The sequence below is a fragment of the Columba livia genome, chromosome 7, assembly GCF_036013475.1.
Source record: "Columba livia isolate bColLiv1 breed racing homer chromosome 7, bColLiv1.pat.W.v2, whole genome shotgun sequence".
In the NCBI taxonomy this organism is placed as follows: Eukaryota; Metazoa; Chordata; class Aves; order Columbiformes; family Columbidae; genus Columba; species Columba livia.
The window spans coordinates 11,859,802-11,884,054 of NC_088608.1; the positions used below are offsets into that span (position 1 = coordinate 11,859,802).

The following is a 24,253-nucleotide window of genomic DNA, read 5'->3' on the forward strand; positions in this document are numbered from 1 at the left end:
GCTTTCTATGCTCTGTATCAAAATACAAAGGCCTGGAAAACAGAGCCAAAGAAAACTGGAAAAGAAAGTTACGTTAATATAAGTGCAGGCTTACTGGAAGTTAAATCCAGGCATCACAGGAGAGCTGTAGATTCGGACATAACAATACTCATGTTCTTATTGCAGCTGAGTTTATATGACCGGTAATGGAAAAATCCCAACATTCACAGATCCTCTTTTTTAAACTAGAACACCTTTATAGTTTTATCCAGTGCATCGCCTTTTTTAGCACGTAAAGCATTGGTCCTGAGGAAGCATATGTTCATGGGCCTGTGAGCAGTAGGACCTTGCCTGGTTCTTCATAATGAAAATATCGCAGCCCATCTGCTTTCCCAGTTGTGGAGCTGTCCTGGTTGGTGTCTCACTGGCAGACTAGGGGCAGGGAGCACTAGATAGATACACATTTAGTATTAATTTAATGTACTCTATACAATCTAGTACATTTTCACTCACTCCTTTGATAACCCTTATGTTTTAGTTTTCAGTGCTTCTGGGGCTGGGGAAAAATCCGGCCCTGAGGCCATGCTGGCTCTGCTTTTGAAGACTCTGAGCTTCAGAGGAAGCTAATGGAAGCTGTGGGTGCTCAGGAGTTCTTACAGCTAAGCCACAGGTTGTACTGTATTTGCTCATGCAGAATTAGTACCTCATCTGCAAATAGTTGTGCACTTGCTTCAAAGCAGTCATGAATCGAAAAAGGCATTACTAGTAGGAGTGAGCTTCAGGGCCAGATGACTGGAATCATTAGGATAAAGGAGCAGGAGCCTCTCAGGAATGCTCAGCTCCTTTTGAACTGGTCGGTCCAAGGGTGTCCTGGATCCTGCTGGGACTGACATTTCTGTGTACGGCTGACTTGCACCAGCTGAAGATCTGCGGGCTGCATGAAGACCTATTGTTGCATTGTGTTATTGTTTACAAAACAGAATGTAAAACCAATATTGCAATTATCTTTTCCATATATTTTTTGGTTTGGACCAAAACCTCAAAGCTAGTTTTGCTTTTATCTTAAATCAATTTCCCTTTCCACCTCTGTGTTTTCTTCTTTATGGTCTTCTCTCTGCACTCCTGGATTGATTTTTAGATATTTGCACAAAACCAAAAACAAGTGGAACTGTTTCTAGGAGTCTTCCTTGTAAAGAAACGCTTGATATTGTTATAATTGTTGGATGAATAACAAGTTTATCCTTTAACTTTGAAAGCACTTTGTGATGCTCACTGTGTCATAGAATGTATATTTTTTAAAACAATACAGCATTTTTCATGGCCTCTGGTTTTTACTGCTCTACCCTCTGTACATCCTTTACTGAGCCTCTGATCATTTTGGTACCTGAGCACAATTGGGGATTGATGCATTAGAGTATTATGGATTTGTTTCTCTGCTGCCTATTAAGTACATGCCCTAGTTCAACCTGAAATTATGGCCAAAATGCAGGAATTACAGGTGATATTCTATAGCCAGCGTAATTCAGGAAGTCATAATGGCTTAATCTGGCTGTAAAATATAATAATTTGTCTAGACCTTTGCATGTAGCTTAAAGTACTGCAAGGTGCAAAATATTCCTAACAGAGTGAAAAAACATCATTAGAGAGGAAACGAAAATAGCCTGGTTTGCTTATCCCAGCAAAGCTGAGGTGGAAAGTGGATATGAGTGCCCATAAATACACCATGAGTGTTAATACCAGGGAAGGAAAAGAACGATTGGAGCTTAAAGACTAAGTTGGCACAGGATTAGATACATGTGCGTTGGTTGTGAGTGAGTTCAAGCTGGAAACTGTAATGTTCCAGCCACTAGAGAAGTGAGGGGCAGGGTTCAGTCACAGCTTTTGAAAAGGGGAATGTGTTTAATGTGGATCATGGTTGTTCATGAAAGGGATCAATGATGTGGTTGTGTGCGAGAGGAAGAGACTGGATGACCCAGCAGAGTTCAATAGAAGAGCACAAACAGCTCAACTTTTGTTATATGCGTGTTTAAGTGTCCAATTCAAATCAACATCAGCAAACCCCAGCAGTCTCACAGTTCGAATCGTCCTTACTTTACCCCATGGCACATATTTCCATGTCTTTGTAAGGGGTGAGATCTGGATATTATGTGTAAACTCTTGCATAAAGTAAAACTTGACATACTCACCATGGCCAGCAGACTGCACGGTAGGAAAAGAAGTATGTTCGCCTGCTTGTCACTACTCTATTTAGACATGACTGGGTATAATAAATCTCGAGTTATCTTCCATATGCAGTATTCTATATCTTATGAATCCCTTGAGTGAAGTTTAATGAGAAAGCAAGGTCACAGAGCAGTAAGGCAAAATTGCCGTTTCCAGCTATGAAGACAAAAAGATTGATCCAGTCAATAGTCATTCAAGGCAGAGGAAACCTTTACATTGATTTCAATGGAAACTGGATCAGAGCCTTAATGAGTAAATTATTGTCTGGTCTCAGCACCATGTCTGTCTAGTATCGTGATATAACGCAATTATATCTGTGAAGACATTTTATTCTGTGTCTGTACTGTAAGGCATAAGAAATAAAAGAAATAGTGATCCCAGTTGGAGCATTCTCCACAACGCAAAGGTCATTAATTTTTATCTGGAGCTGTGAAATATAATTCAGAATCCTATTGAAAATGCACATTGGCATTTGTGATCTCTTCTTTAGGAACAGTCATTTCCCTTCTCAAAAAAGAGCAGATAATCACTTTTCTTTGATCAGTAAGGATTGCTCTGCACGTCAGTGCTTTCAGTCAAATGCTGAATTTTCTTTCTTGGTGATTTAAACTAAAGATGAGTCCAAGATGAAATGTCCCAAGACTCTGGGACAGATTTCAAGATTTACAGCTGGGTTACTCTGGCAGGGGAGTGACTGTCTCAGCTGGCTTGTTATTCTTGTTAGTCTAGCAAAAAGTTGAATCCAGAGCAAGATCCATGGAGTGGTATTGTTATAGTTGCCCTAAATTATTAGTACCCTCTAGAACTATTTGTAGCACATGCACAAATCATGTTGCTGAAGACCTACTATGAACTCAGTTTTTGAACTCCATTTTCAAGGTGATGACCAGGGGCTCAGACTGAGGGACTGAGCAGGTATCAGAGGCAGAATCAGTATTGAACCTGGATTGTCTACATTGCCGTATTTAATCACAGAGACTGTCCTTCAGGTTGCTGAGCTGCATTTTAAGTTTTCAGCTTGCTCTAAGGTCAAAGAGCTCCCATGTCTTGTGAGTTACATGTGTGGAGAAAATGGCATTTTCCAGAAAAGCCTCATTAACCCCGAACATTTTTAGAATATGGTGTATGTTGGGGCTTGCCAACAGAAATTTCTTTTTCATCTCTTGTATTGTCAGAAAACAGAACAAAGCCAAGCAAAGGAAAAAGGTGTGGAAAACTGCATGACAAGTGAAACCACATTGCAATTCGGAATGTTTTAGGTATGTGGCTCGTTTTCCAATTATTCAGACACGACTGTCCCTGTATCTTCTGCTATATAAATTGAACTAACAGGTCTTCAGGGATGGGATCCCCTCATTAGAACACTGTTTGGTGTGTTAGTATTTTGTTTCAGAGCCATCCACAGAGAATAATTAAATCTGACTATCATGTTTGTCTGTGCAAATAGACACCTCATGCTTTCTGTTCAGTAGCACTGCAAAGCCTCCACTTAGTATGCACATGCTGCAACGGCAGCTTAGCCTGCCCTCCTCTGCATGGAATATGTATGTATCCTGGATGCATTTGCATGCGTTTATATCAAGCTGTGCTGGCAGTTTTTCATTTTGCACCATCACTGTGGGCTTTCCAGGCCACACAGAGATGGCTCTGTGAATGAGGGAAAGCTGATATTCTTTCTACTTCATAGCAGGTCCTTAGATATGTTTAGCCATTGCTGATTTGGAGATGCAAAAATTTTAGGTGCTGTGTAAGAAAATACTTGGACCAGTATGGAGTGTGGACTGTACTGATCACATTGATACTGGCTGGGCATGTACAGAGAGCTCCCTTAGTCCCTGAGAGCCATCTGCCCTCCGCTTGCTGTGGAGCTGTCACCGCTGTCCCATTCCTTCGATGAGCCCCTGCTGCAGGTGCAGCTGGGTGGTGGGTCCTTCAGCTTCCCACGGGCTGTGCCTGGAGCAGGGGGTCAGCACAGTGCTGCACCCTGGCATGGGTGAGTGCTTCCCAAAGGCCTCCAGAGCTTTTTCCTGGTGTGCGGTCCATTGTGTCAGGCATATCCCCTGTGTTAACTGCTGGAGCAAAGAAAACGAGAAGTCTTCAAGTGCCAAAGTTAGAAGCACGTTCTGTCATATCGCTCAGAAATGTAGAGGACATTCCCACAGTACTGCTGCTTCCCATCTTACACCCTCCTGAGACATTTCAGAAAATACAAAGCTGTCTTCACCGTTTTTATTATGTTCTTTCCAGCTTGTAAATGTCAAATCTGTGTTCCCATGTTCTCTTTGGGCAGTAGTGGTGCTGGGGTTACTGCCCTCTTAGGTCAGCTGCTCATTAGGTGGAGGAAAGCTCCTGCTGGTTTAGTGCAGATGAACTGGGTTAGGGTATATACTATTTCAACTCAAGTTAAATGACCTTTCTGCTTCAGCTCTGCTTTTGTTGTTGATGTAAGGCTTTGCATTGGAAACTCATGTTGAGTTGCTTGCTTGCTCTGACTCCCTAAATCCTTTCCTGGAAAGCTGTGGCTCTGTAAGCAGTTCTTTAGCCTTCAGGTGTGGACTGCATTGTTGTCTCTAGGTGAGTGATCCCCCCATTTGACTAAATTAATTGTATTTTTTTTTAGTGGAACCAGCATATAAAGAAGTCTGGAGCACATTGTACACTTGCCTAGACTGGGGAGAGCAACTGAATACATCCCTTCTTAAAGGCAGCTCCTATTTTCCTACTTAGCTAGGTTCCTCTTTTGACTTTGGTCCCAATCTGTTCCTCAAGAACTGAGAAGATGATCAAATTCAAACAGTATCTGTGGACCTAAGTGTTACTATTCCAGGTAAGGGCCTAAGCTCTATGTGCCAGGGTCCTCTTTGGCATATCTTAACTCTGCAGATATTCTCTCTTGTCATTCTTTGTCAGATGTCACTTGTCACCCCAATCAGCTGTGGGGTCAGACAGCTCACATGCTGTGAGGAGAGCAGAGCTCAAATGCTGCAGTGGTCAAAAGTGCATCTTTGAGATGGGCAGAATCAAAACCGTCAGGGAAAAAGAGACCTGATGAGTGTGCAGATCTGGGAGACGTCTGTCTCCTCTCTCCATATTGACGACTTTAACTCTAAATTCTGCAGCTCTGATGTGTCTCTGGCATTTTCACAGTGTGACAACAAAGTTGGTAAGGTAGGAGTTGGAGGTGAATAGTATTCCTTTCCCCAGCTGGCACTGAGCATACTCAGCAGAGATAACTCACAGGAGCCTTGCTGTTAATGTGACCAGAACTGGAACAGATAGGACATATTTGCCAATCAATTCCTGACTTCCCCATGCATGTCCGTATCCCCTGCCAGCTCAGCAGTGTGGTGGAAGCAGATAGTATCCTGCAGCTTTTTTCTTCTTTCTGTCTAGCATGAACCATGCAGGATATTATAGGCATCAAATCGGAAAAGCATACTAGCATATTTTACGCACAAGTTAGCCTGCGTACTCTCTCCGAGTAGGAGTTATTTAAAATAAGCCCAACACATCCAGAAACACTAATGCAGCACTTGAAGGGAGTTGACCATAGCAGCTTCCTGAGAGACAAGCGTAGCTTAGCGTATTTGACTTTGGCCTGGGACTGGGGAGCTGAGGGACTATTTCTGGTTCTGCTATCAGTTTTTCCTGTGCACTTTTTCCCATTTTGTAAATACAGGCACTTATCTCCTTCAGGAGAGCTGTAAAACCAGTTGAGGAAAGTTGTTGGAGAGGTGTAGGAATGAAGAACCCACTTGGCACTGGAAAGAATCTGTAATTTTTAATTTTTGTGCTAATATCTAAGCAGGTTCCTGTTCTGCCTGTCAGTAACACTGAGAGGCCTCTGTGAGGAATGTGGCTTCAGCATATGGGATGCTTTTCAAACACGCAATGTAGGTCAGACCCAGCCCCGAACAGATGGCAAAGTGCTCTGTACAGCTAAACCTTGTACCCTGTTGCAGCGAATGCGACACTGCAGCTACAGGCAGCTTGGGGGATAGATGCCTAATTCAAGAGAAGAGGCAACAAGTGAGCATCACAGTAACGGGGAAATGAGGAGGTAACTGGAGTAAGTGGGAGTGCTGGAGCAGTCTAGATTGCACACAACTGGATTTCAACTTCTGGTTTCACTTAGAAAAATTCAGCTCTCTACACTTGCGCTTCTGCTTCCATTTAAAACTAAAACTATTTTTTTAAACTCTGTTTATCTTCAGAAACCTGTTTCTGCCTGTTTTCATTTTGTTTTTAGAAATTACTAGTTTAGCCCAGTAAGACTTAGCATAGATTTTCTTGAGAGGAAGAAATGGATTCTGCAATTTCAAGCCAATAATGATCTGTCCATGTGCAACATGAAAAAAAGAAATCGAAGGAATTTTTTGACAAGGAACAGACGTCTCTGTAAACTAATCTTTTCTAAGCCAACTGTGGAGAGGTTTAGCTTTCTGGTGTTTCCCATGAAAGCATACATAACTCAGGGCTGTTCAGCAATTTCAGGTCACTTGATGGGATGTAATTAGCATTCTGTAATGAGCTGGCGAGCCCACTGATGGTCTTGCCAGGGAAATGTTTAGGAGTCTGCAAAATGTACTTTGTACATCACATGCAATTGTTTGATCCAATAAGACATTTCTCCTCAGCTCACAAGGTGCATTGGATGCATAAATAGAGATGTGCTGTGTATATGGGATATGATGTGGCTGCTTAGAAATGTGACCATATCTAAATCAGTGGTTCACCAACAATTTGGTTTTTGTGAGCTGCAAGTATTGTTCCTGTTGATGGCCTAGAAAGGAGAAGCTGACAGTTTAGGATGGAAAGGAGAGAACCTGGTGTATAGAAGAGCTGTGTGTGTGTGTGTGTGGCATAAAGCCTGAGATAAGTGATATTAACCCACTGTGAGCACACAGGGAATGCCTGATTTCTGGCCAGCATTAGAGGGAGATGCTCCATGGGAGAGCAGAGGTCTTCTCCAGAGCTAGTCACTGGAGCTGGGAAAGGATCTCAGGGAAATCTGCTTGAGACTTGGGAAGCAGTGGGGAGCACATGTGTTCTGAAATACATTCTGACTGTGCGTGTTCAGCACTAGCAATAATTTAGGCCCCAATCCAATACCCACAGAAGCTAATGGGTGTCTTTCTGTTAACTTCTTTTTAATAGATCAGGCCCATAAAGAGAAGACAAGCGTATTTTTAAGAACCTGCTAATCTGTGGAGCATGTGTTACTTTGAGTGAAATCCCCTAGCGCTCTGCAAATGGAAGAATCAAAAAAAAAAAGAGGAAAAAAGAGTAAATATCCATATCCATTTGTGGAAGCTAAGAAACTGTAATGTCTGACAAAGGAAAGCTCAGCTGCATTCCAGGCTAAAGACTGAAGGTCTTCATGGTTATGAATGTGCTTTTTCCATCCGTGAGAGTTTTGCCTTTATATTGATTGTATGAGGAAGAAATTAATAATAACAAGAAATCCACCCAAACAAATCCCAAACCTTCTCACTTTACCCCAAAATAAATTGAATGAGTGTAAGGAATGAGGGAGCCAACCTCTTACAGACAAAAAGAAAGAAGGTCTTACCTACTGTTTCATAATCAATACATCTTTTGTAGTAAAAATATATTCTAAATGTCGAAAAATTTATTTGATTAGTGGCATTATTATATTGCATGTTTGTATAACTGTTTCTTATTGTTTGTATAACTCTATTTCATATTTATTTGTATTTTTAAAGCAAGAACAGCCTATAAGCATCTAGCCTGATTTTCTGTTAAACTACAGAACACAGAATTTCACCTGCTAATTCCAGCATTAAATCCAATAATGTATGACTGTGCTGGAACTTATCTATAGTAGGAAGAAATTCAAACTTAGAACATGCAAGAAATGGACAATCTATGACATTCCAGGTTGAAGGGCTAGGTGAACAGTAAAAAGTCTGCTTTTTCCAGTTTGTTTGTCTGCCAGATTAAAGAACCACCTAGGATCAGATATTTGTAGGTACTTACAGACTGTGATGAAATCTCCTCTTCACCTGCTCTTTCATAAGCTAACAACATTGAATACTCTAAATCTCCCACAGAAAAGTGTGTCTTCCAGACTGTGACTCATTCTTGGCCATTTGATTGATACTGGTGCGAAAGTGGAGGTGTCCAGTGGAGAATCAAGCTCTGATGCTTTATTTATTTTGTAGAGGCTCTTGTTCTTTGAAAAATATTAGGCTTTAAATATCTTCCAAAATGTGACCAGCTCTGTACTGTATTTTTGCCAAAGAAAAACAGACATTAGTCTAGAAGCATCTCCTCTTCTTGTGTAAACTCACAATTGTAAGTATTCGCATACTGGCAAATGTTTCTTTAGCACTTCAGAGAGGCAGTGATGGTGAAGAAATGATCACCAAGCCCCAAATAGTGCTTGAAAAGCTTCTGAAAGAACCAGGAAATGTTGTGCTTGAGACCAATGTGATAGCAATGCCAATATCATGTTTTTATCAGCTAGGTAACTGAATTGTCTGCCTTCATGATCCTGTTGCCGCTGGGATCAGCAGGGAGTCCTCCCCAGACTCCCGTGAAAGCGCAAAAGTGCCTAAACACGGTCATCTCCTTGGAGGCTGCACCTGCCCGATCCAGTCATCTCTTTTCTGTGGCCACTGCATTTCTTGGGAAATCTGAGCATTACAGTAAAACTGTTCTGCAAGTAAGTAATGACTTTCAGCTGAGATCTGGCTGCAGATTTTGCTGGCCCAGAAGGAAGGCCCTTGTGTATTTGTTCAGTAAAGAAGGAAAATTGGCTGTCGGCTGCAGTGACATGGGGTAAAAACTGACAGCCATCAGAGCCATCAGAGTTGAGAAGTTCTCTGTGTCATTCACTAGACCTATCAATCACACTGAAGCCACATTTCTCCTGATGTCTGCCTTTGACAGCAGACAGCTGCAGATGCTTATGGTGGAACCCGTGGAGCATTCAGTGCATCAGTATATAGAGAATTCATCCCTACAAAGCTCTCCCTGCATCCAGGGCTGACATCTTCTTTAATATTCCTAACTTATCCCTTTTAAAGTTATATCATTTGAGTCCATCTTTCCCAGAACGTAAATCCAAATTTCCTAGCTCATGCCAGTGTTAGATTTAGGAATACAGGTCTGTCCAAGCTACTGAGAAGTAGGTTAAAATTTTAGCTCATTTTTGTCTAAACTCAGTGCCATTTGGTGTGTGGTTTGGAAGCTTATGCGTTCTGAGTGAGGAGAGGGATTAATGGCTTATGGTTTAGCCACAGTATGTCTGCTCCCAAATATGTTAGGTGGAAAACAGCTTCTGAAAGGAAACTCAGATCCCCTATCTGATTCAATAAAGTCGAAGTACAGTGTACAAAATTGTGCTTGTGATTTCCTTGTTGCAAAGAGGAATCATTCAGCTGGTGTCAGGGAAGTCATACCTGATTGCGAACTGAGTAAACGACAGTAAAAGCTAGCTGTGAACCTCCTTCTCCTCTGGACCTGTTACCTAGAGGCCTTTCTTGAAAATCTTCCATGGACTAGCAGTCTGTGAGAGCTGAAGGCATTCATCATGTTAAAACGTATGTTACATGAGCATGAAGAGTTTGGTCAAGCCCTTAAGATACGGTATAATTATCTGTGCTAAAGAAGTTTGAATTTTCTCCCTGTAGGCAGGAACCTGTGGTGCATAATGCGTGCATGAACATTGTCAAAATCCAGCTATTACAATTAGTACAACTGTAGTTGAAGTTGTATTGATCCTGAATGAAGAATATCTGGTTATGGCTGGCAGAGGCAGCTTGCCTGCAGGATTCACTGAGGTTGGCACATTAAGCATTGTTCAGCCTAAACGCATGAACTTCAGCCTCCTTTGCTCCGCTTAGGTCTGCTTATATTTCAGATAAACCGCCAGCAGTTTGATGTTTATAGTGGAATGCAATCTGAAAATCAATGTTCCCTTGTCTGCTTTCGCCATTGTGCTCCATTGCTCTTTGTGGTCTTATGTTATTAAAATTACATCAGGTGTGTAGCTGTATTGTATGATTTGGTAGTTGGAACGCAGATAACACTTGGATTATTGGGTCAGATGTATTTATTATCCATTCAGAGAGGATGAATATCTGATGTGAATTTCTGGAAGTGTCTGAGTCGATTTTGTAAGCTGAGAACAGCTTCCCCATCATTGGCTGCTGTGTGCAGACAGTCCTCTGGCTGCCGCTTACCTTTCCTTTATTATATGCTCCACTGGAGCGTGATGAGCACGTACATTGGAAATTGGTCGTTGTGTGTGTGCTGAGAGGAAAAAACCTGTAGATGGAATCCAGCATCCGCTGATTCCCTGGCAAAGGGAGAGGGGAGTGGGTGTTTCTCAATCCTTTGTACATGCTGTGTGGGGCTAGCACTTGGCTTTGGGGTCAGACTCTTCTCTGCTGCTGTCCCTGAGTGGGTGTCACGGTTCAGGGAGATGCATGTGTGGACAGAGGAGAATAGCGCTGGTGAGCAAGACAGTCATGAGCACTGAGTGACTGGGTGTGTTATGACTCCTTACTATAACTAACTGTCTTACTGTTGCCTTTTTGCCATCTTCGAGTTGCACTCAGTGTCTCTGAATGCTGCCTGTCTTCCTGCTGGGTGTGTGTATTGGGGTGGGTGGGATAGCACGTACACCTCTGCCTGCACTTCTGTTACAAGTTTGGAGCTGTGGGCAGGAGCAGGTAGCACGTTATACCACACTTACGTGGTGTAGAGCAGCGTTTCTCAGAAATGCCCACGTGAGCCCCTGAGGTGCTTGTTTAGCAATCCAGAGCCAGGTGATGACACTAGTATGATGCCTTTTTGGGTTAATTAGTCTTTCTTGGAAGCAGGTTGCATTAGGTTGGCAGAGTGGTTACGTTACTTGCAAGTGCCAAAAAAGATGTGGTTATGCTGCTCTCGAGGCTCAGCCTGGCGTGTTGAGAGCTGTCTTGGGGGTCTGCCCAGCAGCGCACTCCAGACACCTACTCTTGGGGATGGAGGCAGGTTTAAACAGACTTGTCCTTGTGTGGTGAAGAGAAGGGAATCATCCAAACCAGCTCCACAGCACATGGCTGGACTTGTGCGAAGAAGTAGTCAAAGTCAGGATGAGCAATCTGGCCTCACTTGGAAGCTGAATAATTGAGAAATACATCTGCCTGCGGTGGCCCAGAACATAGCAGCCAGCACATAAAAAATCCCTAGCCCCTATCCTCCCTGCAGTCCTCTGTTTGGTTCAGAGAGACTGCAAGTGAGTGAATCCCCTGCAAACTCCCATTCAATCGCCTTCCCCTCCCTGAGAGCCAGTTCCCTGCCCAGCCTTTCCTTGTAGAAAGACTCAGGGTTGTCCTGCACCTCAGTTCCTTCACTCAGGTGCCTACAAGCTGAAGAGGGGAGGTTCAGTGCCCTTCAAGTGAGATGTGCTCAGCCAGCAGCTGCTGAACTTCCCAATCAGGAGCTGAAACTCGTAGACATAAAATGTTGAACCCAGGTTCATCTGAAGTCTTGAGAATATTTTACAAAGCTATATGCATATTACTCAATAAAGCAGATTGCACCTGGCCAGCCCTTGCAGCTGTACATCAAAGGGATGCACGCACAGAGGAGGGGAGGGAGGAAGGGAACAGAGGAGAGATTTCTCATTAGATTGTTATCTAGGAGATGATGCTTGGCTCAGCAAGCCTGTTTCTTCCAAGGTTATAGTTGAGAGTTTATTTTCTTCCTGCCATCATAAATAGCTTCAGGCTCCTGAGTCTGACTTGTCAGATCTTCTCCCTAGGATCAGGTATGGTCTTTGTCATACACTTATCTGGCTCTTCTCTGGTAAGGTCCAATTTGCAGAGCAGCTCTTTTTGTCCGAGTCAGTTTATCAGGAGGGACTTAGCTTCCTAAGGGTCTCATTTGTAGAGAGCTGTCAAAATCAACTGCGCTCAATCCATTCTTCGGCATCTAGTCTGCCTGGCACTTTGTGGTCCTTCACATGCTTTGTTCAGGATTTTGTTTCCTTTCTAATTTGGCCTGTGTACAAATTGTTACTGATTCTTTCCTTCTATGGTAGTTCAGCTGAGTTCTCCTCAAAACCAGTTTGGTAAAACCATGAAGCTCTTGGTGCCCTGTGGTGTTAGCACTCATCCCTGGGCAGCTGCAGAGCTGGGTGCCCATGGCAGCTCTCAGTGTGGGGGAGAAAGCTTGGGCTGCCATATCCCTGTCTGCAAGCACCCGTGGTACTGACAAAAGGAGGCTTACACACGTCTGGGGAGAGTCTGGATGCTGCAGAGGGGATGACTGGCAATAGTGTGCCGTACGCTTCCATGGACTTTTCTGTAAGCAGCAGTGCCTAAATTCATTTTGATCTACCTTGGTTCTGGATTAAGCTTTTGCAGAGTCCCAGTTTCCTTCTTTCTCTGAATCCAGATTTCCAAAGCAAAGGGAGCACTTGGAGTTGAAGATACTGCAGATGTCAGAGATGGAGGCTATAAAATGATGTGATGTGATACCTTATTTTTCTCAGTATGGGGTTCGTCAGCAGCTACACATCCAGGTATTTATTTTAAACTATTAAAACATAGTGTTGATTTGCAGCACTATTTTCAGTGCAAATATTTTAGAAAATATTGAAATTTAACAGAGCTCTATATTCCTTGTTACAGAATAGTTAAACGTATGATGGCAGTTTCTTTCTTTATCAAATCATGTAGAATCCTATTAGCTGCTGAGCTATAAAATCCCATCGGCCTTTTTCCCGTAAGATCAGCTGAGAAGATGCGATATAAATTCAAAATATTAGCGCAGACTTTAGCCTAGGGCAAACACTGTTCTCTGCAAGGATATAGGGCCTTCAATGTACTTACACTAATATTTGTGACATACCCTTTACCCTCAGTTTGAAACTTTGCTTTCCCAATCAACAAACCTGTCTGCTTGAGACTTATTTGATGAGGCAGTTCATACATCCTGCTGGGAAAGTAAGCACAGCATTCAAGGGTCATTTGAAGTCCAGCTGCCCAAGTCCTTTCTTTAAGACTACTTGAAGAGGGGGGAAAAATTGGAAGAAAACTCTCTGAAGAGGAACTTTGCACCGAATGAGCAGTTTGGATGAGAAAGTTATGCAGCCCCATGAAGCCGTGGGAAGAGGTGACCACACAAGGTTAATTGCATCTACCAAGTGTTTCCAGATTTAAATAAGAAAAATGTTAAATCCTTCACATTTTCTTGTCTGCCCAGTCCGTTAGTAAGGTTCTTAAACTAGCATGTAGCTCTGTGGATTTTTTTCAGGCCATAAGCATGTTACAGGTAGTGTGGCCCAGAAGACACTTGGGTTTCCCATGGGAGATGGGGAGGACCTGTGCTGTGACCACCACACTGATTGTGGGGTCAGCGATGGCTCTGGCACAGCTGGATCTCATAAACATGGCTGGGGCTGGGTTCAAACCACTGGGAGAGCAGCCCCAGGCTCCAGCAGGATTTGCTCAGGTGCAGCATGGAGCCTGAGCACATCAACTCTAAGCCTGGTGAGAGCTGGGGAGCTGCTCAGATCAGGCAGGGCTTTTCAGCTTTGTCTCAGAGCCGGCCATGCTGGATCTGTGCTGACTCACTGTAGCGAGGTGTCTCTTTACTATTTGCATTGTCTTTTTTGTTTGTTTGTTTTATGTTACCTGGGATATTCCGATTTCTCATTACATTGGATAGCAAAGCGTGGATGGTATATGTGGTCTGTTTTATTTCACTTAACTAGAACATAAGAGTTTAGCACACGCCTTATAATTGGCATCTGTAATACCACTAAAAACATCAATTAACCTGTTACCCTTGTCTGAAGTTGACAAAACAGGGAAGAAAGTTGCATACAAATTAAAGTTGTTGCCCAGCAAAATGACATCTTTTTCTCTCTCTCAGTAATAGGAAAGTTTCAAAGGCAATTCACTGAGAACAAAAGAAAAACTAACCATCCAGGGGGCTTGTGCCAAGTAACCTGAGAACACCTTTATTGCTTTATTGCTAAAAATGTTTTCATTACATTATGATGTAGACTAAAAATGTAAAAACAGGCTGAATTGCTAAGCTTCTTACTCAGTGAGTTCAGTAGCATAAACATGGCTCAGTACCTCATGCTCTACACAAGGTTTGGTAGTTCTCTGGTTGTACACACTTGTTGGAAGCGATGTGGCAATCAGAGCTGGTTCTTGTAGGAGATTGTTACTTCTTTGGCAGGATGTGAGTCAGCAACAGGTAACGTCTACAAAGACATGACTGGAGGGGTGAGTTGGGCCATTTTGAGATACCACTAGGACAGAAAGACTCACATATCAGCAGCATGCAGTCACAGCTTCGGGCACATTATGCTCTTGACAGATCTTCTATAGGAAGCAGGACGTTTGAGCAGGACAGTCCTAAAGAAAGACCCTTAGGGTTGACAGATGATGACTTGAACAAGAGAGTTGTTCCTCCTGATTCGGTCAGGCATGGTGTCACTAGCCCTTCAGGAAAGATATTAAATGAAGTTTCTGACATTTGAAATCATTAATTATCACTTGGCACTTTTCAGAAGTGAAGAGTGCCAGTTCCATTTTGTGTGGTTATTTCTCAACAGATTTAATAGAACAAGAAGTCATGTAGGATTTTCTGCTCTGTACCCTTAAACAGCACCTGTGTGCATTAAGAAGTGGCCACAGTGACCTCTAGCCCCAGTCCTCCTAAAATTCATCCCCTTTTTCATACATGAAGCCTGAACAAACTCAGTGAAGCATTGTGGCCATAGTGTGTAAGACACCATTATTTTCTCCCAAGAAGAAAAGTACTATAGAAATTCAAGATCAACATTTTAAACCACCCTTCAGGTCTGGACTATTGCCTTAAACGCTATCAGAAAATAAGCAGAAGTGCCAGACGCTGCCTGTTTCGCCCTGCTGCTGGCCCCCTTCCTTCAGAGCAGATTAGGAACAAATGTGGAACTCACTGGCTTGCTTAAGCACTCCAATGAGTGCTTTGAAAGAGTTTGCTTTAAAAGCAAACATGATGATAAAAAATCAACAGCCTTTTCATCAAGTTTTAACTCTCTCTGACTCATTAGTAACAATGGAAAAGTATTGCATAAAATAGAAATAATTTCTTCATTCTTTTATTAAAACTCTTTGTGATATTTCTTAGTAGTTAGTAAAAGAGTAATGGGATAATTGAGGGGAACTACTCACATATTGTTGGAGGAGGTGAACAAACTTTTTTCCTCATTGCTATTTCCTCCTGTGAGAGAAAACACATTCCTTCTCTGATGATGTTGTGACTTTTGTCATGCTCTGCTTCTGAGTGTGATTGTTGATTGGCACCTCTCAGATGAGCCTGTCTGTCAAAATCACATGTAGCACCTGGATGCGTAATGTAACAAAATACTCTCAATATTTGAAAGGAATTCACATTTAATATCACATTCTATAAATAAAGTCTTCTTGTTGATATGAGATTGATGTGATATGCCTTTAATCATAAAAATGAAGTCTTCTGTGCCTTTGCTTTTCAATGTTGAAGCTTTTAGATCCCAAATCAAGACATAACTTAGGCCTTGAAGTTGGTGACCCTTAGGCAAATGCTTAAATTTAAACACATGCTTCTTAAATGCTGCACAAAGTCAGACCCCTCTTTTCTTAAAATCAATCCTATTTTCTTCTCAGACTTTATTGATGCTTTCATTTCTGTGGATTTGGGAACGTTGCTAAGAATGGTGATGGACTATTTGGTTTCTGTAATATTGCTTTGGCCACAGTCCTGCAGACAGATCCAGAAGAGTGCAAGCTATTATCATAGCAACAGAGGTTTCCTGTATTCTGTGCAAGTTTATAATCCCTTTTCTTTACTGGTAGAAAGCTAAACTTACATCCAAGGACAAATGGTGATCATGCAACCAAGTTCATGGAAAAGATCACTGACATTGAAACAAGGGATCTCTATTAGCATGTTAAGTTTCCCAAGTGAATTACATTGTCTCTCCTCATGTGCTGTGTTCCACATTAGCAGCTTTGCAGGTTGCAAGGTATACTCAAGCTTCTTGTAAGAGTAACTAAGTAATTAAACACAGAGAACCCCAGCTGGAGCCCACTGGGGTCAGCAAAAAGGTCCTGACTGACTGGTTTTGATCATGCCCTTGTTTTCTGCTCAGATCAAACACCTCGTGAAGTAGGAGCTGGGTTTAGGAGAAAATGTTCAGCACTTCATGCTGGACGTAGGAGTGAGTTTGGAGTCCTTCTCCTGGGAGATGGAGATGTATGCATTTTGGAAACAGAAGTATTCCACATTCTTACAGTCGCATACACAACGTGGGAAGCCCGGAGAAGCATGTGGCCAAGCATAGAAATGAAGGATAAAGTGCTTTCCTTTCCGTGGCGAGGCTGAATACACAGACAGAGAAATGCGCACAGACAGAATGTGCCCTTTCATGCAGGGAGTCCTGATTTACCGATGTGCTTCCTGCATACCAAGTGCAGCTGGGTGACAGGAGCAGGGCTCTGCCCCTCGGGAGGCTGGAGGTTCTAACCCCAAACACCCTGAATCCTGCTTTTTTCTTTATACCTATATTGTTCCACTTACTGCATGAATTTACTGCCAACCTATACCAGCATGCATGTTAAGATTTAAGTCCCTTCTCATCTTCTCTTCCCTCTGTTTCCAAACTGGTGTAAATAAAGCTGTAAGATGATATCAGCAGTTTGCATTGGGAGCGCTGGGCTGTCAGCATAATGTGCTTTGCTCAGGTGTGAATGACTTTGGTGGCCGAGATATGGGCCTATTTCCTTTAGTACTGATCATCACTTACATTGCTATAGCCCCCGCTGGGTCCCATTCTGCTGGTTATTGCAGCAACACTGAGGAAGAGGCAATCCCTTTGCCAGATCAAGGGCCCAACTCTGATTTCGTGTCCTCCGTGACAGGGTAAATGGGTTGAAGTCAATGGAGCTGTGTGGGGTGAGAGGAGAACAGAGGATCGAGTGTGATGGATCTGCCTGCTTAAGGAGTTCTTATGGCTCCCAGGGCTGTGATATTTGAATGCCTCACAAACTTTAAGACCACTCCTGTGAGATAGGGAAGCAGTGTCATCCCTTCTTAACAGCTGGGGAGCTGAGATACAGTAAGATGAAATACCTTGGCCAAGGTCATTCTGGAAGTCTGTGACAGAGCAGGGTCTGCCAAATAAAACCTCGCCAGATCTCAAGCTGGTATGTGGACGGCTGGGCCAGCTTTCTTCCTCGCATGGGGCAGATGGGCTGTCCTTGCCTTCCGTCCTGCTCTTCCCTCATCTTCTTCCCTTTCTCATGTTGTGGTGGTGGGAGTTGCTTACCTGTTGGCTGAGATGCTCTCCCCAGCACAGGCCGGCTGCGATCCCTGCGGTGCAGAGGATAGAATCCAGGGTCAGCGCAGCACTGGGCTGTTCATTAGCAGGGTCTGAACTGTAGCACCTTCCCCTCTCACATCTGTATTATTTAGGGTGACTAATCATAATAACAAATTGATTAAGGTTAACTGGATAAAGTCATCTAAGTCATATTTACTGCTAAACTAACTGCCCAGGGAGGTGAATTAATGATCTTTACAGAAACCTTTTATGGTTATTTGGCCACAAGGTGCGATCTGGTTTGATCTTTTATGCAACATAAATCAGTTTAATGGTTAAATCTGTGCAGCTAGCTGTAGAATTTAAATGAGGGCTTTTTAAATGAAGTATGATGCTTTTCCACACACAGAGGGACATTGAGCAGGTGTATATTGCAATTAAATGGGAAAACTTACAATTAGATAATGTTAAGTTTGTGACACTGGCTGACAGAAGCCTGGAGATTCATGGTGAAGGTCCATGATCGATCACTAATTCATGCCACTGCGGAAGAAGTAAAAATGCAAATGGTCTCAGTTGAGGTCAAAGTAGTGTGGGAGAGCAATGCAGGTCGTGCAGTGGATGGCTGATACCAGCCATTCATTTCAATAGCTTTGGTTTCAAACACTCTGAGTCTCAGATGAAAATGATTGGGGCTTAGCAGGTGGCTCTTGGCCTTTCTCTCATTTATGCTTTTTTTCAGCAATATCCAGGAAGATCTGTCAGAGATCAGGGACCTGTTGTAACAGGCAGGCTACAAACACATCCTGGGAGGTGGCTTCAGACAGTTGCAGATTTTCCAGGGTGGGAGAAATCTCAAAGTGCATTAGCAGCTCTTCTGGCATCCCTACACTTTAACACCGTGCTCCTAAATCACCTAATGTGGTCACAGCTTCTTCTACCCCATTTAGACAGCAGTGGCATCTCTCCCAACAGCTTACTGCTGTGAATGGTGAATGCGCTTTGGGAGCTGGAGTCTGTCAGACTTGTGCTAATGCATCCCAGATCAACAAACCAGGTCTGAAAATGAAAACAGTGTTTCTGATGCACACAGCCATCTGTGGGAGCCACAAGACCACACTGCCTGTCAAGTATATATATCCTATCTTCACCCAAGGATGGAAAAAGGGACCAACTATTAGGCAGGACAGCTTAGCCATGAGCTGCTTCCCAGGAGATTTGCCAAACTTGAGAGCAGTCAGTTAGACACACCTGTTTACTAAGGTGTCTCCTGAAGAAAGGGAGAAGTGTTTGGGATGTTGATTAGGCACTAGGGAAAAGTTGTTTGTAATTGGGAAGGCATGGAGAGGAGTGAATGCATCCTGTTTGGTTGACTTCTGTTCTGGGTGCTCCCATGTCAATGTTTTACTGGTAATATTAAAGAATAGGCAAAGAGCCTTGGGGCAGGTGGTGGGTTGGGGCTGAGTGAAAGGATTCATGAACACTCAGGGAGGGATTGGCTTAGGCAGCCTGAGACATGTTTGCCCATTCAAGTCAAAGTTGCTGATGGGTTATGGTCCTCCTGATCTCTTCTCCTTGTTGAGCAGAAGACTGTTGCCTGTTTTTCCTGTTGGTCTTGTTCCAACAAGTGAGTGAGGGAACTCAATGTTCAATGATTCTGCGTGTTGGAACTCCTTGGTGTGACCCAGGCGAGGCAGCACAGCCACACACTTGCAGTATTGAGCTGAGTCTTGGAGGACTTGGGTCATCCAGTTACAGCCTTGAATCTTTTGTCTGGATGACTGTGCTTTCTGCATGTTTCCCATCCACCTCCCATCACGGAAAATAGATCTAGTAATGCAGAGCTCTGGTTGTAAGGATGAGGATGAAAATGGCTGTAGAAGAGTTAAGCCTGCTTACCATGAATGTGCATCAAGTTTACTGGTTGCAGTAACACAGTCTCAGTTTAAGATCCACCTACGTGCAGGATCAGGGCACATCATAGGCACTTCTTGGGTTATGGCTTTTCAGAACCACGAGCCAGGTTGTTTTGTTCCTCCCTGGTGGATCACCTGTGCTGAAGTTCTCTTCCAGGAAAGTTGGTAATAATGTTTTAACACTTATAATAATAATTTGCATCTTCAAAGCTCTTTGAAAACACAAGCTAATTGAAGAAATGTCATCAATGAAGAAATCACAGTTTTATCTTTTTGATTTTGGGGAGCTGGAGGCTGACAGACTATGTTACAAAAAACACCTGCATGTTGTATTAAATTCTGCTCATAGAGCAAGGAAAGGAAAGGAATGGAATTTTTAGTGGGTTTCTGTCTTGTTTTTCTGGTCAAAGCTGTGATTGATGAAGTTTTAATTCCTTTTTCTTTATTAACTGGCCTGAATCACGGAAGAACAGGAAAAAATAGAGCTACCTTCCTTCCAACCTCTTTCTGCAGTATTTGCAGTATTGGGAACTGGGGCTAGTTGGATTCTAATGCTTTTATCTTTTGTTTATGACCTTTTTGCACAGAACAAAATAGTGAGAACATCACAAAAATGTGTGATTTTTAGAGCCTTAAAAACAGAACACGGGGGTTCAAGATAATGCCTGAAACTACTTCAGACAATATCTTTTTGTAGCACATTAAAATGCAAGTCGGCACATTAAGTCTTCCACCACTTTGGTGAGGTAAGTAAATATTATGATCCTATTTAACATATGCCTCAAGTCACATAAAAAGCCAAACAGAGACTTGGCATACGTGGATGTAAATCATCAAAATTGCAGCTGCTTAAATGAAGTCTGAATTCAGTCCAAAGAAGGAACATTAGGACTGGAGTTAGGGTGGGTCCTCAACCCATCTCCTGTACACCAAGCTGCGATTTAATAACATAGTGACATATGAAAAACTGTATTGATGACTCTGATGGCATTTCAGGTTTTCACTGCCATGATTGTTTCCCTGTTTTTAAATCAGAGCTCATTGTTTCTACTGTAAATGGGCTTATATAAAGGGTGATAAACAATCTTACATCTGGAGGGGCTGTGGCCTGGAACCCTCGTATTGTATGAAGTATCTCAAAACAAAGTTTGAAAACTTGCTTGGTTTCAAGTTCAGTCTGTATGATGAGCAGTATAGGATTTCCACCAAAGTGCATAAGGAGGCTTGGACTCAGACAGGAATTTTTTAAGGCACGAAGCAGTGCTATTGTGGCAGGCTTGGAAAGTGGTTTTGTTTGGAAACAGTCTGTTTTCTGTAGAAAGAGTCTGAGACTGGGTGGAGAATGCAGGATGCCAGTTTCTTTGTTTCTTTAGTCAAGTATTGTTCTTTACCCCTTCACAGAGAAATCGGCTTATTTATTTTTATTATCAGAACTTTGGGGATTCTGAAAATGTACATTGTGATCACCCAATACTGAGCCTGCACTGATCTTTCAGTAACTTTTATCATGTTTCGGGATGGAAATGAAAACAGAAATCAGAGAAGCCTTGTTTCATTTCCAGACTATTAGAGTAGGCTTGTTCCTGTGGTTCTAATATGGGGCTTACATTTGATAAACATCAGCTTAATTCTGTCAGCAGAGAGAGTGGTCACCATCTGAAATATCTGGCCATAACACAGGTTACTCAAGGATGCGCAGGTCAGTCTCTGCTCTGCTTTTATGACTTGATTTTCTTGATTTGATATTTCAAGTCTGGTTTTAAGAATAAGCTGGGTCCATTTTGCTGGAGGAGAGATGAATTGTAGCCTTCCAGTTTAAGAAGGTCAAATGCATTATCTTGTTTCTGTCCCACTGCTCAAGGAAGTAACTGAGAGGTAAGGACTGCATGGGGAATCTCTCTCAAAGCACATGCAGAGTCTCAGCAGTTACTTGCTTTGGTTATGCTTTTGGTTTTGCCCTGGCAGAGTTGTCCAATTAGGAATAAAAAATAGTATTGGAGCCTGACTCTGGTACCCAAAGAAAGAGCCGGTTACTGAGCACTCAGTATTGCTCCCAATTAAAGCTGCTATAAAACATAAAGCAGATGTTCTGTGATGGTGCAGGCACTGGTGAGGAGCAAAACAAGAGGAGGTAAATCAGCTCTGCTGGCCCAAATGTCCACCTCTCCGTAACTCCACCAGACACACTGCAGGGAGGGAGTGGGTAAGTGGTCCAAACAGTTCAGGAGGTAGAAACAGCTTGCAATGGAGAGAAAGGAGGTCTCTGACTGTAGCACATCTTCATTAATTGCCAAAAAAGATTACCCACTGGGTAATTACCCACTGCTCCAAGTGCTCTGTCTTCAGTCCCACCTGGCTATGCCATAACTCCTGTTTTCTGCTTGTGCTGTAGGAAAGAAACAAAGCAGCATTGCCATCTTCCCCGCTTTGCCCTTGAAAGGTGAAGACACTCCTTCACGGGCGGGCAGGAAAGGCACTAGCATGGGACTTGGTGGATTTTGGTTTAATTCTTGTCTCTGCCACAGACTGCTTGTGTCACCCTGAGCAAGTCAGTTAATCTCCATGTCCTTTCTGTACTGCAGTTGTAGGATAATCCTCCCCCAGCCTTTTCCTTTCTTGTCTAGTTTATGTGCTGTTCAGGGCAGTTGTCATCTCCTTTTGTGTAATGCAGTAACTGGATAGTGGGACTCCATGGGCTGCAGGAAAACCAGAACAATAACCTGGGCCACGCTGAGCTGATTCAGGCCTGGGGCAAATGAAATCAGAGGGTGGAAGGCTGGTGCTTGCCAGGTTTGGGAGCTGGGCTGTGCCTCATGGGTGCCTGCAGGAGTGGGGCACTCACGTCTCCTGGGAGAGCTCCCACAGCTGTGCGAAATGTTTCTGTGCTGACGTGTGCTGGAGATGAGGACTCTGCACGGTGACGTTGTGGTGCCGCGTCAGCCACGAGGGATAACGAGGTGCTCAGCTGATAGGAGAAAGTACGTGTGTGCTGTGCAAATTCCAGTGGGTCCAGAGAGCAGAGTCGTTCCAAAGCAATAACATTCCACTTGCAGTTCTTGTTTCATTTCCTAGAACTGGGACTTGCTTTGCTTACCTGAGGTTCACAGTACCTCTAGTAAGGTTCAGAGGAGCCTAGAGGCTGAGGTGGGTTTTGTAACTCTCTAGGACAGTCACCATTTGAGTCCAACCTCACCATACCAAGGGGCTGTGTGTTCTTAAGGCGGCAAGCCACCCCCAAGCTCAAACCAGAAAGAGTTTGTCACAAATCCCTATGTCCTGCTGTGGCTGAATTTTGAATGGTCCAGTGATTCTAGGACAGTCTCACATGTTGTTTTACCTGTTATGACATCATGGGGCTGTGAGTAATTTGCTGCTGAATACTTCTGAAACAGAAGAAAGCTCTGCAGGGTGCCTGCTCCCCAGCAAGGTAAAGCAGAGCACAGAGGACAGGAGAAAAATGACAGCACAGAGAGATGGCTCGTGAGCAGGTTTGATGATACGATTTTTAGGAAACTGTGAGTGTGTAGAGAAGATTTCTGTTTTCCCTGACAGCCTAATGATTCTTGAGACTCCGAGGCATTTGAGTGGAGAGGCACCATGAGAACTCTATTCAGTTCTGCGGGAATAAATGGAAACCTTGTCCTGCTGTGTGACAGCCCAGCCCTCCTTCTGCAGGGGAATCGCTGGGTCAGGGTAACGAACCAGCGTGGCCCAAGCACATGCTGCGAGCTGGCGGACCCAGCCCTGCTGAAAAGCCGTTGAGCACGTTTTGAGGAACCTCCAAAGGGTTTGTGTATTTGATTCAGATTTCACATTTCTTCTGTCACAGCCTCAATCAGCAATGTCCCTGCAGCAACTGGGGCCCGAGCAGTGCAATTTACAAGGGAAGTTACTATGTTAAATAAAAGTTACATAAGGAATAATTTACCCCCAGCCGCACACAATAATGCTGCTGTAATTCCATCAAGGCGCTCTGCCGACACCAGAAATCGCCCGCGTGAAGCGCCAGTGTCTTGTTCATCTCCCCAGGCCTCATGAAGGGACTTGCAGCCGCAGCTAATGCTCCTTCATCACCCTTCCTCCCTTTGCAGCCAGCAGCCGCAGCGCGGGAGGCATGGGCACGCAGCCCTCCGGCACGGAGCCCTGTGCCTCCCAGCACAAGTCATCCCCCGCACAAGTTGGTGTGGTTTGGTGGGAGGAATTACCCCCATCCCTCCATGCTCCTGGCTGGCTGGGTGCTAGCCACCTCCACCCCGGAGGCTGTAACCGGAGCCTTGGCATGGCGCGGAGCTAAACGCCTCCTTGGGGTTTATTAACTAACTCTTCTTTGATGCTCTCTGCAAAAACACTTCTGTGGCTCCTGGTTTGCATCCAGTGAGCCCAGGGCACAGGTAGACACGGTAGGAGTGTGCACACCTAACCTGCAGGCATGGTTGGCAGTGTGCCAGAGCAACAGCCTCACAGGCCCGGAGAGCAGCTCTGCTGCTGGGCTTGCCAGATCCTGACATCTGGCTGCAAGTCCTGCAAAGGGCTGGGAGTGTGAGGTGGGAGCACAGCCGCCCCGTGCGGAGAGTGGGGCGAGAGTTGCTCAGCCTGGAGAGATTTACATGGGGCCCTTGTACCGTTCCCTTGCTTGGGCCCCTTGGACTGTTTGAGTGCTCATGACCCCCCAGACCCTCTCCGGTGGGACTGTAAGCTATAACGTTTCAAGTGAGAGAAGGATGACAGGGGGGATAAAGAGGAGCGAGGGAAAGGCACCTAATACGATTTCAGAGAGTCCTCTGGCAGTCTGTCCGTGGGAGGCTGCCATGTATAA

At 43.8% G+C, this 24,253-nt stretch overlaps 1 protein-coding gene across 7 annotated transcripts in view; it reads left to right on the forward strand.

Moving 5' to 3' along the window:
• The window catches only part of SEMA5B (semaphorin 5B), a 269,944-nt gene that overhangs the window by 28,481 nt on the left and 217,210 nt on the right, over positions 1-24,253 (forward strand). Inside the window, exon 2 of one of the 7 annotated variants that reach the window (XM_065070521.1) lies at positions 3,378-3,461. The exons of the other annotated variants lie outside the window; for them this stretch is intronic. The gene's annotated coding sequence lies outside the window, so the exon portion shown is untranslated. The remainder of the gene's footprint in view (positions 1-3,377; positions 3,462-24,253) is intronic. 7 annotated transcript variants of the gene reach the window in all.